The 14,150-nt window shown below is 44.1% G+C and overlaps 1 non-coding gene across 1 annotated transcript; it reads right to left on the bottom strand.

Annotated features, from left to right (window-relative positions):
• Positions 1 to 2,046: 2,046 nt before the first annotated feature.
• LOC122467469 lies at positions 2,047 to 2,153 on the bottom strand. Its single transcript, XR_006292978.1, has one exon. It is a non-coding gene; the product is annotated as a U6 spliceosomal RNA (small nuclear RNA).
• Positions 2,154 to 14,150: the final 11,997 nt, after the last annotated feature.

The raw sequence follows: 14,150 nt of genomic DNA, 5'->3' as shown, positions 1-14,150 counted from the left end.
TTTGTGGATGGAGAGCAGTCAAGAAGGGCAGTGTGGCTGCAGCCGCGTGAACAAGTGGAAGAAAAGTGACATGTGTGCCCTAGAATCGGGCCTGGGCCCTAAAAGACCTCGCAGGCCCTGTAAAGATTTTGCCATTTCTCTGGATTCAGTCTGTACACATGAGGCCCTCCAATATTTGAAAGTCTTCTTTAAGACTCAAAATTTAGCAAACACAAACAACAAAAGGAAAGAGTTCTTGTTAAGCCAGTGAGGTCTATTAGACCAAGCTTCCTGTGAACATGAAAAAAAATATAGCTCGTTTCTGACTAAAGGGGACTTCGGGGTGTGACAGTTTTTATTTTTCAGAAATTACAAGAGGGGGAAGTAAGATTTTACACTTGGAAAGGTCTTTTGAGACGATACGACAGACATTTTAGAAAATGTGCTTGTGTCCTGGGATCAGAGAAGTGATGCAGTTTAGTCAAGATCATGCACGGGGTTGAGCTCATCCAAAATCCAGGCCTGCGGGTCCAAGATGCCTGTTTCCAGCAAAAACTCTTCTGTGTTTTGCAGTACACGTTCCCCGTAGATAAAACTCGCAATTGCAATCCTTGCATGAACCATTGGAGCTATTTTGTCAAGTCCTCTCAAAGCACTAAACCCAGAAATCCGTCATCTGGCCTCAAGGGTGGGGTGTTCTAGCATTTAGAAGCAAAGGACAATCCTGATGGCTTCTTCTTTCCACCAGAACTCTGTTCTTCCATATTCAGGGTTTCTCGGTCTTTGATGAGGTCACTTCCAACATGGTAGGCTGTCAGCACCATCTCTGAACACTTGGGGATATTTTTCCTCTTTCTTCCTATTCTTTCAGGTTCGACCCTCTTATTTCGTGCTAGCTAGCTCTTCTCATGCCATGGGATCCACGCCTGTGATACGTTAGGTAAGTCACAGCCTGTCCCAACAGCTGGACCTCAGCCAAGCTCAGCCCATGGTTCTGCTGCCCACCTCGAGTACAAGGCAGACCCTCCCTCTCCATAATCACTATCCTTGTGGTTTGGACCCCTTCCGATCCACCTATATCTTTAGGAGCTGAGAAGAAACTCCACGCTCTAAAAATAAACAGAGCTGGGGCACCTGGGGGGTTCAGTCGGTTAAGCATCTGACTCTCGATTTCCGCTCACACCTAAGACCAAGGACATAAAAACAGTGTGTGGTGCTGGGATCCATTTTGGAGGCACTCTGAGTGACACAAAGTTCTTGATTTAGTTTTTTTTTCCCCCCCTACATTTATTCATCTGCAAACTCCTCTTCTAGACTGGGCATTCTGCAGATAACCTTTGTTCCCCAGCACTGGTCGACTTAGTAAACTGACATCTTAAAATGTGGTGAAGTCCAAGGATGAGGGTGTTGCTTAGGGCGTGGCTGCTGGGTTGTCCTCTCCAGGAGTAAGCTGCCTCTCACTCAAGAATGAATTGTAAATTACCTCTGTTTACACATTAAATTTGTGCGTAATTCTGCACAAATTTGGCCTGAGGTCGTATTCACTCTATTACTGCTTTCTTAAGTTAAACATGGTGTAAATATATCTCCGTGTTTTCCATACTTTTTATCATGATCTTTTTTTTTGACTTTTTAAAAAATTATTTTTTAATTTTAATTTTAATTTTTTTTAAAATTTACATCCAAATTAGTTAGCATCTAGTGCAACAACGATTTCAGGAGTAGATTCCTTAGTGCCCCTTCCCCATTTAGCTCATCCCCCCTCCCACACCCCCTCCAGTAACCCTCACTTTGTTCTCCATATTTATGAGTCTCTTCTGTTTTGACCCCCTCCCTGTTTTTCTATTATTTTTGTTTCCCTTCCCTTAGGTTCATCTGTTTTGTCTCTTCAAGTCCTCCTATGAGTGAAGTCATATGATTTTTGTCTTTCTCTGACTAATTTCACTTAGCAGAATACCCTCCAGTTCCATCCACGTAGCTGCAAATGGCAAGACTTCATTCTTTTTGATTGCCGGGTAATACTCCATTGTATAGATATACCACATCTTCTTTATCCATTCATACGTAAAAAATATAGAACGCGTCATGAATTTGCATGCCATCCTTGCACAGGGGCCATGCTAATCTTCTCTGTATCGTTCCAATTTTAGTATATGTGCTGCCGAAGTGAGCACTCTTTATCACGATCTTAATGACTACATAATGTTCCCTGTGTCATCATGTGCCTGCATCATCATTTATTTAAAGAATTCCCTATTGTGCTTTGTCCTGTGCAGTTTGTCCCCAGTGCTCCATTGGTGCATTGGACCCCTAAGTGCATGGATCTTCACCTTTACGTCTGTATATTTCCTTGTACAAACAATTTGATTTAGAAGTAATGTCAAGGATTAATATTTGATACATAGCTCTTAGAATGAGTCATCAGGAAAACTGTTAAGGAGGGTTTTAAGTAAAGCAGGATTTATTGGACGTCTGTGATTTGCAGAACACGGCAATGGGAAACATATGAATAAAGCGCGAGACAGAGACTCGCCTTTAGAGTGTATAACCTAATCAGAGAAAGCTGCATGTTTCTCTGTATGCCCCCTATACATACATATTATGGCAGATAATATGTTATTTTCTCATTCATACCATATATATATGGTTTTTTCTTTAAATTAGAAAAAATTAGATCAGTGAAGACAAAACACTCACAAATGGCAGAAAAGCCCTCCTATTCTATACCTTATCTATTTCTAAACGTCACAAGGCACCCCTCTCCTTTTGTAAGTCATGCATCAACAACACACTGTCACACGTATTGGCTCTACCCATCCTGGTCCTTCACCTGCCTCTGATGGCCTGAATTCCTCTGTCCCCCAGAACAGTTGTCACTTGTCTCTCACAAACTGTCTCTTGATTCCGGGGAAGGTTCTGTTTCCCTAGTGGTTCGGATATGCAGGTGTCTTTGTATACATTTCAGGAGGGATCTATAAATTTGAATAAAAAATAATTCTTTTCTATCTTCATTAGCCTCCAACTTAAATTTACATTAAGTGAATATAGTCAACAGACCGCAGGCATTTGAAAGTTCTTGTGACCCTGTGCACAGGTTGGATAATAGATATTTTCATACCATATTACAATCGTTGCATATCTTAAAATATTGTCTCTGTCTTCAAAAAATATAGAAGAGACAACACCAAAACTTGTTAGGTATTTAATGCACCAATGAAGGAGCCCATATATTTATTCATTATCATAATTTTTTATCTTATGTTATTTTATGTTATTTTATTTTATCTTATCTTATCTTGTTTTATTTTATTTTATTTTATTTTATTTTGAGAGAGTGCACAAGCGGGGAAGAAGGGCAGAAGGAGACAGAGAGAGAATCTTTTTTTTTTTTTTAATTTGATGAGAGAGAGAGAAAACATGAGTGGGGAAGGGGCAGAGAAAGAGGGAGAGAGAATCCCAAGCAGGCTCCACACTGTCAGCGTCAGCTCAAAGCTCAATGTGGGGCTTGAACTCATGAATATATATATATATATCTATATATATATATGAAGACAATGGCTCATAATTTTCACTTCCAAAGGCATTATTTAAAAGATGCTCCATGGCTGGGGCGCCTGGGTGGCGCAGTCGGTTAAGCGTCCGACTTCAGCCAGGTCACGATCTCGCGGTCCGTGAGTTCGAGCCCCGCGTCAGGCTCTGGGCTGATGGCTCAGAGCCTGGAGCCTGTTTCCGATTCTGTGTCTCCCTCTCCCTCTGCCCCTCCCCCGTTCATGCTCTGTCTCTCTCTGTCCCAAAAATAAATAAAAACGTTGAAAAAAAGTTTTTTTAAAGATGCTCCATGGAATAGCCATTGTTATGAAAATTGTTTATCCTTTTTTTAATGTTTATTTATTTTTGACAGAGAGAGAGACAGAACATGAGCAGGGGAGTGGCAGAGAGAGAGGGAGACAGAATCTGAAGCAGGCTCCAGACTCCGAGCCGTCAGCACAGAGCCCGACGCGGGGCTCGAACTCACAGACCGTGAGATCATGACCTGAACCGAAGTCGGTCACTCAACCGACTGAGCCACCCAGGCGCCCCTGAAAATTGTTTATCTTAAGCATTTACTGGGAAAATGTTGGGTTAAGATATTGAAACAGGATCCTTTGTATTGAAATCCATTGAGCCTTCTTTATGCTAAAGTTTACCTTAAGTCTCTAGGAGAAGGATAATAAGCACAGTTTTACTAAAATTCACACGGATCAGGAAGATTTTTTCCCCGGGCGTTTCTCCAGGCTAGTGTTTCTTAGAATATATTTTGGGCAATGCCTGCCTATACTTACCTTCTTCCTATTTCAACATGCTAAATACGGAAGCGTGTGTTTATTTATAGAAAGGTGATGTTTGTTGAGCCTTGGAAAATGCTAACAGCTTAAAGGGACTTAGCTGTCTCTACTCAATTTAAATCATGCAAGTGTAGTTTCTCACATCTTTCCGGATATGTCTTTGTGGAAATCTTCAAATTAAATCTTAGGAATGAAATCTTAAATGACTCATAAGGGGGAAATCACAGTACCCAGTTCATACAGAAGAACATTGGGCTTGGTTATGAGCGGGTCACTCAGAGAAGACCACTCCCCAAATCGCCAGAGGCAGCAGCTGGGTTTTCTCTGGAAACCTCTCGTCAGGGTTACTTGATCTTTGAAAAGCCACCAATGGGAAGGCAAATGGGAGCACCCAGAGCCAAGAACAGGGATCTGATCACTGGTGATGGAGAATACGATCTTTTAATTCCATTTTTGCCCCGGGTATAATTACAGGTAAATTGCAAGTCTTCACTGTCCTTGTGGTTGTTATTTTAATCCAGAGATGCTGTTGTAAAAATTATTTGAGAGGGTGTGTTTCGATTACTTTTAGAATCTGTTATACCTACCATGATGCTGTGCTTGCTGGTGAGAAATGACTCACCTTCTTACATAGAAGCAAACATAAGAACTGGGAGCACATCTGAGTATGATTATACGGACGCTCCATCCCAACCTACTTCCGTGAGTATGTATAGTCACGTCCAGTAACATCAAAAGCATAATCTGTTAAACTCTTAGCTAAAAACAGCGCAGCAGGTAAAAATCAGAATGGCTATCTAATCTGGTGGGGGTAATCTAATTATTGATGAAAAAGTGATAGTAAATTAGGACCAAGATGACTCAAGAGAGAATGAAATTTAGAAGATTTTAGGAGCCTGCATTTCTTCTCTAAAAAAGAAAGAGATCTAGATTTTCCTGCGATCAGGTAACATTTCTCCCCCTTAGGCTTGCATTCGTATTCGGAAAAACAAAAACCAAAAAGAAAAAGAGGTAGAGTTTCCGTGCTACCTGTGTGGTTTGCCCTGGTTCCTCTGGGACTCGCACTACCCACATGAGGCTGGACGGAGGCCCAGGATTTACAAAGTTGATCTTCAATTTCTTAGACTTACTCACCCTACACTTCCCTCGCCTCTGTCTCCTGCCTCGGTACCCTTTTCCCCATACACATTTCCACATGAATCCTTCTACGTGAATGTGTGATTATGTCCCCTCCAAGCCTTCGCTCCGTTCCGATCCAAGGCTCAACACTGAAGGTCGGAGTCAGATGGGTCTCCAATATGGAAGCATGTGACACTGAGCAGTTGTCATGAACAATTTCAGTTGTCATGAACAGGACATGAACAATTTCATGACCTCTAGAATTAGGACAATAATTACATCAGAGACTGCTGCGGACTCAAGTTAGATAACACTAATATGACCGATAAATGCCATCTATTACATACATCATTATTCCCCTCCCCGGCCTTCCCCCCCCGACCCTCCCCTGCCCTGCTCTGTCCGTGGATGTGCGTGGCTATCTTCTCCACAAATATGTCCGTTGCTTTCGCGCTGCTGATCGCATTGCCCTGCCTGGATGTCCTCCCACCCCATGATGTCTTCGGCTATCCACAACTGGCTCTTCATCAGATCTCAGGGAAGCCTTCTCTGACCTCCCTGACAACTTACATTCCACCTTGTTCTGTCAGATGCCTGTGTGCTTCCTGAGGCCCTGATCACAGCTGTGCTTTAATACCACAAGGCCGCAAGTCCTATGAAGGGTGGCTCTGCTGTCTCTTGTCCCCACCACCTAGCATAGTGCTCGGTAAACTGTAAGCACAGCTAACTGGTTAAATACAGAATATCATACAGACCTACGGTTCTGTGAACAACCTTCTGAGCAAGTCCTTCCCTGCGCAACTCAAACCATTTCCTTGAGGACTGGAATCTAGATACTATCCCTGAGCCTTAGTCCCACCCAGACCGTCAGCACTTGTGTTACCCTGTTAGAAACGCAACACCAAGGGAGCAAAGTTGTCCATCATAAGAAGTTGTCCATATAAGAGAAAAGTGGGAGTGATAGATTAAGAGTCTTCGAGCTGCTGAAGCTCTATATTGAAACAAAGTTATTCAGAAAAATGTCACAAATCACAAATAATTTCTTTTTTTTTTTTAGTAGCTCTGGTGTCGAGCTGTGCTTTTGGTGACTGCGAATCAGGGGGAAGCCATCTCCGAGACCCATGGAGCTCAACATAAGGAATTGCAGGCTAGTGGGAGGCTGAAACATCGCAGAAGTGATAGGACAAAATAGGTTCAGGAATTAGAGTTGCCTGGACATCAACAGAAGCCAAAGGACTTGGCGATCAAAGGAGAACAATTAGACCAGAATCTGCGGACACGATGCGCCAGGCAAAAAAAAAAAAAAAAAAAAAATCTTTGAACCTTAGACAAAGGTATTTTGTCAACATTTCTCCTTATTTTCTTGCACACCTACATATATCCTTCCCCAGCGTGGTCTCTGCAAGCCTAGTGGCGTTAGGATGGGATTGGTGTCGCGGCTTCCTACCGAAATAAGTTTCTGACGCGGCAGCAAGATTTCTCTGTCGTTTCTTAAATTGCTACATTGTCATCTGCTCCGCCTCAATACTTGCCATGATAAGAACAGGGAGGCCCAGACAGGGAATTTAATTTGCCTTACTCATTCATTTACATCTTCAACAAAGACGGTATTTACGGAGTGCATACTGTGTGTCTGAGATGCTTCTGGATCCTGGAGATGCAGTGATAGATAACCCAGGGCAAATTCAATTATGAACCTGAGGCATTTGAGCGAGTACCTCAGAGCTGATCGGGAGGAAGGAAGAATTCAACCGTAGGGTTTTTGGTGCTGACACCTCTGGGCCCGTCCCACACATGTTATCACCTCACCCACCATATGTTATACCCTTCTCTATTCATTAAACAAGTCATGCTCTTAATATCAGCCTTCACAAAACTTGAATTTTCTACAGCTAGTTTCGAGGATTCAAATGGTAAAAAATAATTATTTTCTCCATAGGACATGGTCACCATTGATCATTAAATGGTTTATCTATTTTGGGTCTCCTTCCCCTTCCCTGTCCCCATGGCGCATGTCACTATGTATATTAGAAATGCACATTAACAGTAATCTGTGTCGGGTGCCCGGAGAAAAGGGCCTCCACGGCTGTGTCCAGAGGTTGTAATAGCAAGAGTCTGTGTTAGTACTTTCTGAATGTCCTATTAATGTAAAATAATAGTTTGAGTGATGGATACCCAAGATAGCTGAAATTTATATTAAGGACACTCTCAGCCCTACTGGAAAAAAAAAAAAGTCCATTTAATTCTTCTTAATATTAAAAAAAACCTTTCAGCAAAGATTAATTTTTCAAATTGCAAACCAATTACAACTATGAGTTGTTCCTATCACCCAAATGCTGGCTCAAAAGCGAGATCACTATCTTGTTGAGATTAGCTGCACATTTAAATGATTATTGATTGAGCGTTTGAGCCAGGCCTTAGGTAAAAATGGGCCTTTGAAAACGCAGCTTGAAAATTGAATCCATGCCATTGATTAAAGAGCCCACTAGAAATAAAATTAAGGTTTGGCTCGGTCCACTGATGTTTGACCTTAGCTCTGTGAGCCACTGTCTTGAAGTTTTAGCAGGGAAATGGATACTCGGCTGCACATTATCCCTTGTTTATACAAGAACTTACAGTAAAATGGACTCTTCCCTCGCAGAACGGTAAGGTTCCTCGTGTGTTTGTGCAATAACATCACAGAGATTGAGACGTGCAATTAGTCAAAACCAGATGATTTAAGTGAGGAAATCTGATTTCAGCCCGTTTCTTAATAAAAGTTATTACAGACGGTGGGCAAGATCAATCCTGTGCCTGAAATGTCCCTGAAAGTTGCAATTGGCATACAAAGTATGTAGCACCTTCCACAGTTCGGGTGACCTTAACTATTGCCTAATGGTAAGTCGAAGCAAACCCACCTTCTGGAACTCTAGCAGCGTCTCCTTTTGTGCAGAGCTGAGGATCCCATTGGTTGGCCATCATAGTAAAGGACACAGCAGAAACAGGGAAAGTGCTTTTCTGTGTCCCAAGATTTCTTCAACCCAAGAACATAAAATATTTAAGAAATTTTTGAATCCACGGAAGCTTAGATTTATGCATTTGCCTAGCTAGCCTGATAAATAATGATTATCCTTGAATACATTCATTAGGTAATATATTGAAGGTTTAAAAAAAAAAGAGCTTAAAGGTTTGTCACTCAGAATCGAGTTGGACCTTAATCTGATCTGACTAATTTAATATAACCGCCTCATATTTGAGTGAAGTTATTTTTCCCCCCGGACTACCGTAGCTCGGGATAGAACTGGAATGGAAACCCAAGAATTTAAGACAGAAAAGACACCACAGGATACGGTGAGCCAGGCAGCTCTCTGACACAGTATTTTCCATGTATTCTGAGGTACTCCCCTCACTGGGAGTGGCTTGGGGGCGTTGGGAAGTCAGGGGACGCCAGAACAAGATGGCGACACACTCTTCCTTTGGCTGCTCCTGTGACGAGCCTGGAAGCCTGAAATTCAAGGTCAGGGAGCAGCCCTGCAGGTGCTCTCCAGAGGAAAAGACCTGAAATCACTCAATCTGGAAGCTGAAGGCAGCATTTAATTTTTGTCACAGGCCATTGATCCCAGTCAGGAAGAGGGATGTATTTGGCAACTAAGAGTGAATGGTCAGTGGCAGATGGACTGGAGAAGAGTGCTTGCTGTGTTCACCTCAGAAACCATGGTGGTTCTCCCTCAAAAATGGCCTGCCAGGAGCCAAAATGGCCCACTTCCTTCGACTGGTTACAGAGTGTGTGCCTGTGTGCAGGCGTGGGGGTGTGTCTGCCCTTGTGAGTAGTTTAATGAAAGCAGACAGTTGAAGAGAGATAGGGGGAAGTTCATTTCTTGCAGTGAAAGGACTTTTTTCCAGTAAGTACGAAACATGTATTCCCCACTCCCTTCTGTTTTGAATGAATATTTTCTGTGAAGTTATTAGACTCAATAACGTGATACTTTGCTAAGAGTGCGTCTCAGGGCGAATGTGTTTTTTATGGATAGCAAAAAGGAGATAACTTCGTTGTTACCTTTTTATCGGGTTTGGTAGTTGTGACATTTGTCCCTCAAATAATACCATATGTAAATACGTGCTTGAAAAGTTAGAATGGGTTCCAGTGTTCCCAGACACGGCGATGTATGCTCAACACAAATGAAAAGCAAAGCAAAACCCTTCTAAGATGAACCGATGTGTTAACTGTCATTTATTTCTGTGTAGATGCATTTCCAAAGACATAGCAATGATATTTAGAGAATTCTCCTAAGTGGCCTAAATAACTGATCTATCCTCAGACGCTCTGTGGAGGGAGCTCTAAGCTCTTTGGAGGAAACTTAGTCCTTCCCTTCGGCTGTGACCCCCCCGACCTCTGCCGGCACCGAAAACGATAGGAGCTTAAACGGTGGAGCTTTGGGAGTTCGTCTACCTCGTGGGTGCCCTTCCTTCCTCTGCCAGGGAGCAGGTCCTTCCGGGAAACTCAGGGGAAACCTACCATCTGAATGGGAACGTGGCAAGAGGCGTGCATGGCCATAGGACTTCCTGGGTGTGAGGAAGGTGACATGTGGCCACAGCCTGAGTTGCCAAGGATGGGGACCTCCACCCTGGCTTGGCCGAGACCATATTTTTTAAGTGGGACATCCAGGGAAACCCTGATTCACCTGCCCTTCTTTGGGCTCTGGAATTTGAACTGCCTTTCTAAAAACCCACCAAAATCGCTCCTGCTTTTGCTTGTGGCCACATCGATGCAGTGACCACCACAGAAGCACTGCCCGTTAGAACCCAGGGTCCTTCCCCTTCCATCATTTCATGCCAAACCCCAGAAGAGTGAAGCTCAGAGGTGGAGGTGACCGAGAGCAGAACAGAGCAGTGGCACCCTACGCCTCGCCCTCTCCACTGGCCACGTTGGCCTCATTCAGGCTTGTCCAGATGCAGACAGCAGTGGTGACAGGCACTCATTGAGTGTGACCACGGGCAGACCTCTTAGCAGTTCTGAGAACAGGCGCTCCAGTAGCTCACTCAAATGCACATGACGACCCACGAGTGAGCCCCTGGCTGCCCGGCTGTGTCCACGTCCTACATTCAGAGTGATGAGCAGGGACGAGGTTCAAGACACCGGCTCCCGCCCACAAGCTCTGACTCGGACCTCCGCTCCTGTGCCGAGCCACCTGGTGACAATTCTGGGAAAATCCGAGCAAAAAGCAGAAAGAGGTTAAGCGTTGGAAAAGGCAGAAAAGAAGACAGATACTCATGCCAAAGGGCTGGTGCAGGTATGGAACCTGTGCCTCGCGATTTCCCTAGAGAGCCCCAGGTACCACAGTTAACCTCCTAGGTTTACTGATGAATAACTCTGTTAGCAACTGCGGAAGCAAACTCTTTCTACGGCAAGATGACGACACAGGATTATATGGTCCTCTTTGCTTAAGGAAAAGTCTCACACATTTGCACCATTGTTCTTCAATACCATCATCATCCTTATCATTATTGCTATTAGTGGTGTTGTGTGTCAGTCTTTTGTAGCATTTCATTCATTCATTCATTCATTCACTCAATGATTCACTCATTCTACTCCTTTCCACGATTGGTCGAGAGAGACGAACAGAAAAGTGCTTGCCCCTAGAAGTAAGTCTACTGGGTAAGATGTCTACATAAATACTTGGCAATAAGATAGAAGGACGGAGGAAGAAGCACATATTCTAGGGGATTTGGGAAAAGAAAATGTATGGGGAAAGACTTTCTAGAAGACACGCCATCCAAGCCAACTTCTCAGGGCTGACTTTCGTTGAGTGTTTTCAAGAGAGGACGGGAGTGCATTTCTGGCAGAGACGGGGAGCTGAGAAATCCCAGAGCGCGTGAGAGGAAATAAAACGGGTTCTGTGTTCCTGGATCATAAAAAGTGAGGGAGAGGAGCACCCGTGGACCCCGGGGAGGAGCTGACCCGGCTCCAGGTGATGCAAAGTTGGATTGAGTGCAGTCTGACAAGAAAGTGCTACTGACGGTCTGGACTTTGTGTGGTACTTGTTCCCAGACTTCCTTCCCGATTTTGCTGAAGTGAAATGCCTGGTCACTGGGCGTTGAGGGCACCGCGTCACCTCAGACCCTGTGGGAGCCTGTACCCTGCCTGTCACGTGCAACAGACCCTGATTTGGTCTGACCCCCACCAGGAGAGAGCTTCTGCGTCCAGTCTGCAGATCTTCGGGCCGAAGAAAATGTTGCTGTCATGGGAATAACTTTCAGATTTCCAAAGCCTCCATCAGTCAGTGTGTGGGAGCCAATTCCTCTTGGAGAAGCGGACTCTGGGAGGCGTATTATTACGATGCAAACCAGAGATGAATATTTAACCTCTCTGATGCTGAATGATTTAGCAGGTGCCTCTGCGCTGCCTGAGAAAATGGGTGCCTTCAGGGTCTAATGAAAATAAGCATTGTTTCCACATTAGGAGGCAATAATAGCAGAAATAAGGACTTCTATTCATACTGGCTAATGTCTCCCGTGTCCCGGATCGGTCCCGGCAGGATCTGGAAGCGAATGGGAAATGACTACCAAACACATCCAGCCAGTTAGCACGCCAAGTGTTAAGGCTTGAGCTGAGGCAGCTAATTCACCTAGTACCTTCTGGTTCGTGGCCCATGTGCTCCTGAAGACCAATTATATAGGGTTTCTAACAGTGCGTGGGATATTAGCATCCCGTTGTAATGAAATCCATAAATAAAAGACGATGAAATGCCCGTGTCTTGCAAACTGTTTAAGATTGGTTTTATCCCACAATCTGGCTCCAAGATTTCTGTTGCCCTCCCCTCCCCCTTCCTTGGCTTTATTTTCTGAAATGATGTTCTTGTGTTTATTCATATAGGGACAGAGTGTCCCTCTCATTATAAGGAGGATAGTATAGAATCCATTCTTTCACGTGGCCCAAATTTTACCTGTCATGCTGGAGAAATTGAGCAGCTGAGGTAATGGGAAGTTGCCTGGTGTTTGTAGCATATAACACCGTGTTTCCTTTGTATGTTTAGTTGTGGTGCACCAGATAACTGATTCTAGAAAACGTCCTGCAGAAAAATCAAATCTATGGGGGAAAAAAGCTTATTTATGCTTTTCTGAGAAAGCATTCAATTAAGTGATTTTTATGCTAGAGTCCTACTTAGTCATGCTAATTTGTATATTCAAAAATTCCTTGTGAATAAAAATGCAGTTATGCACATGACTGGAGAATGGGTCTTTGCTGCCTTTAGGTGATCCATAAATCTGGCGCATGAATCATCGGGCCCACAGAAGAGCCCTACTTTAAAGTACCTTGACTAGGGGCGCCTGGGTGCCTCAGTCGGTTGAGCGACCTACTTCAGCTCAGGTCATGATTTCACGGTTTGTGAGTTCGAGCCCCACGTCAGACTCTGTGCTGACAGCTCAGAGCCTGGAGCCCGCTTCGGATTCTGTGTCTGCCTCTCTCTCTGTCCCTCCCCCACTCATGCTCTGTCTCTCTGTCTCAGAAATAAACATTAAAAAATTTTTTTAAAGTACCTTGACGAGATGGGTTCCTGTGCGGGGAGCTATTGAACATGCTCTGGAATCCTCAGCTACGGGTGGTCATGTATCTCCTTGAGTGTGGTTCCCAGTGACATGCTCACCTCTCCTTGAGTGTGGCTCCCAGTGACTAGACTGTGACAATAGTGGTGAGGTGCTCCCCTCATGCTGAGACTTGTGTCCTGCCCTTACTCCCAATCAGTCACTGAGATGAAGCCAGTTCTCAGGCAATGAGCTGCTTTGTGGGGAGGCCCATGTGGCAAGGCGCTGAGGCCTCTGTCCGACAGTCCTCCAGGGACTGAATCTTGCCAACAACCACTGACGAAGCTTAGAAGCCAAGCCTTTCCCAGGAGAACCCTGAGTCAACACTTTGATCCCATCTTATCGGAGACCCCAAGCCCCAAGATCCAGGTAAGAGTCGCTGCATTTCCTGACCACGGGAACCGTGAGATAGTAAACGTGTGTTGTCTTGAGCCCCGATTTTGTTACAGAGCAAGATAAGATAAAGTCGTTAACGAATCACTCTGAAGAACTTCCGACACGCTATGTGAAGATCACCCTAAAAAAATATTTCAGTAGAAATATGCGGAACTAGGGTAGAAAGCGCTTAGCGTTAGCTGGACAGATAAAAGTGGAAGAGTTCACTCTGATATCCAAGACCCGAGATCAAAGATCTGCAAAGTGTGGTCAACTCCAGCCCGTGTCCTGTATAAATAAAGTTTTATTGGAACGCAGCCATAACCAATTATTTGCATGTTGTCCATGGCTGCTTTTGCACAAAAACCACAGAGATGAGTAGTTGCAAGAGATTTACGCAATGCAAAGCATAATCCCCTTCAACTATTTATTATTGGCTTTCTCTTTCTCTCTGTCTCTGTCTCTCTCTCTTACACACACACACACACATACCACACAATCACTGACTCCTCCCCTGACTTAAGCTTACTTGTTTGAAAGAAACTGTGTGCATTCCAAATGCAGAATGTCATCCTATGTGCAAGTATAAAAGAAGTCCAGCTACGGGAACATATAGACACTGGAACATGAGACTATGAAATATTGTTAGCATTGACACGTCACCATTGTGATTTGGTTGTAGGAGCCATGGGACCCTTTTGTTTATAATAAATGGTGCCCCACCAGCTGGTGAAACCAGTTTTGTTCTGATCGTACCTTCATTTAGGAATTCTAAACGTCTCAACAGAG

Source organism: Prionailurus bengalensis, chromosome A3 (assembly GCF_016509475.1).
Source record: "Prionailurus bengalensis isolate Pbe53 chromosome A3, Fcat_Pben_1.1_paternal_pri, whole genome shotgun sequence".
Classification (NCBI taxonomy): domain Eukaryota; kingdom Metazoa; phylum Chordata; class Mammalia; order Carnivora; family Felidae; genus Prionailurus; species Prionailurus bengalensis.
The sequence above is the reverse complement of the archived record's forward strand: the minus strand, read 5'-3'. Positions and strand labels throughout refer to the sequence as shown.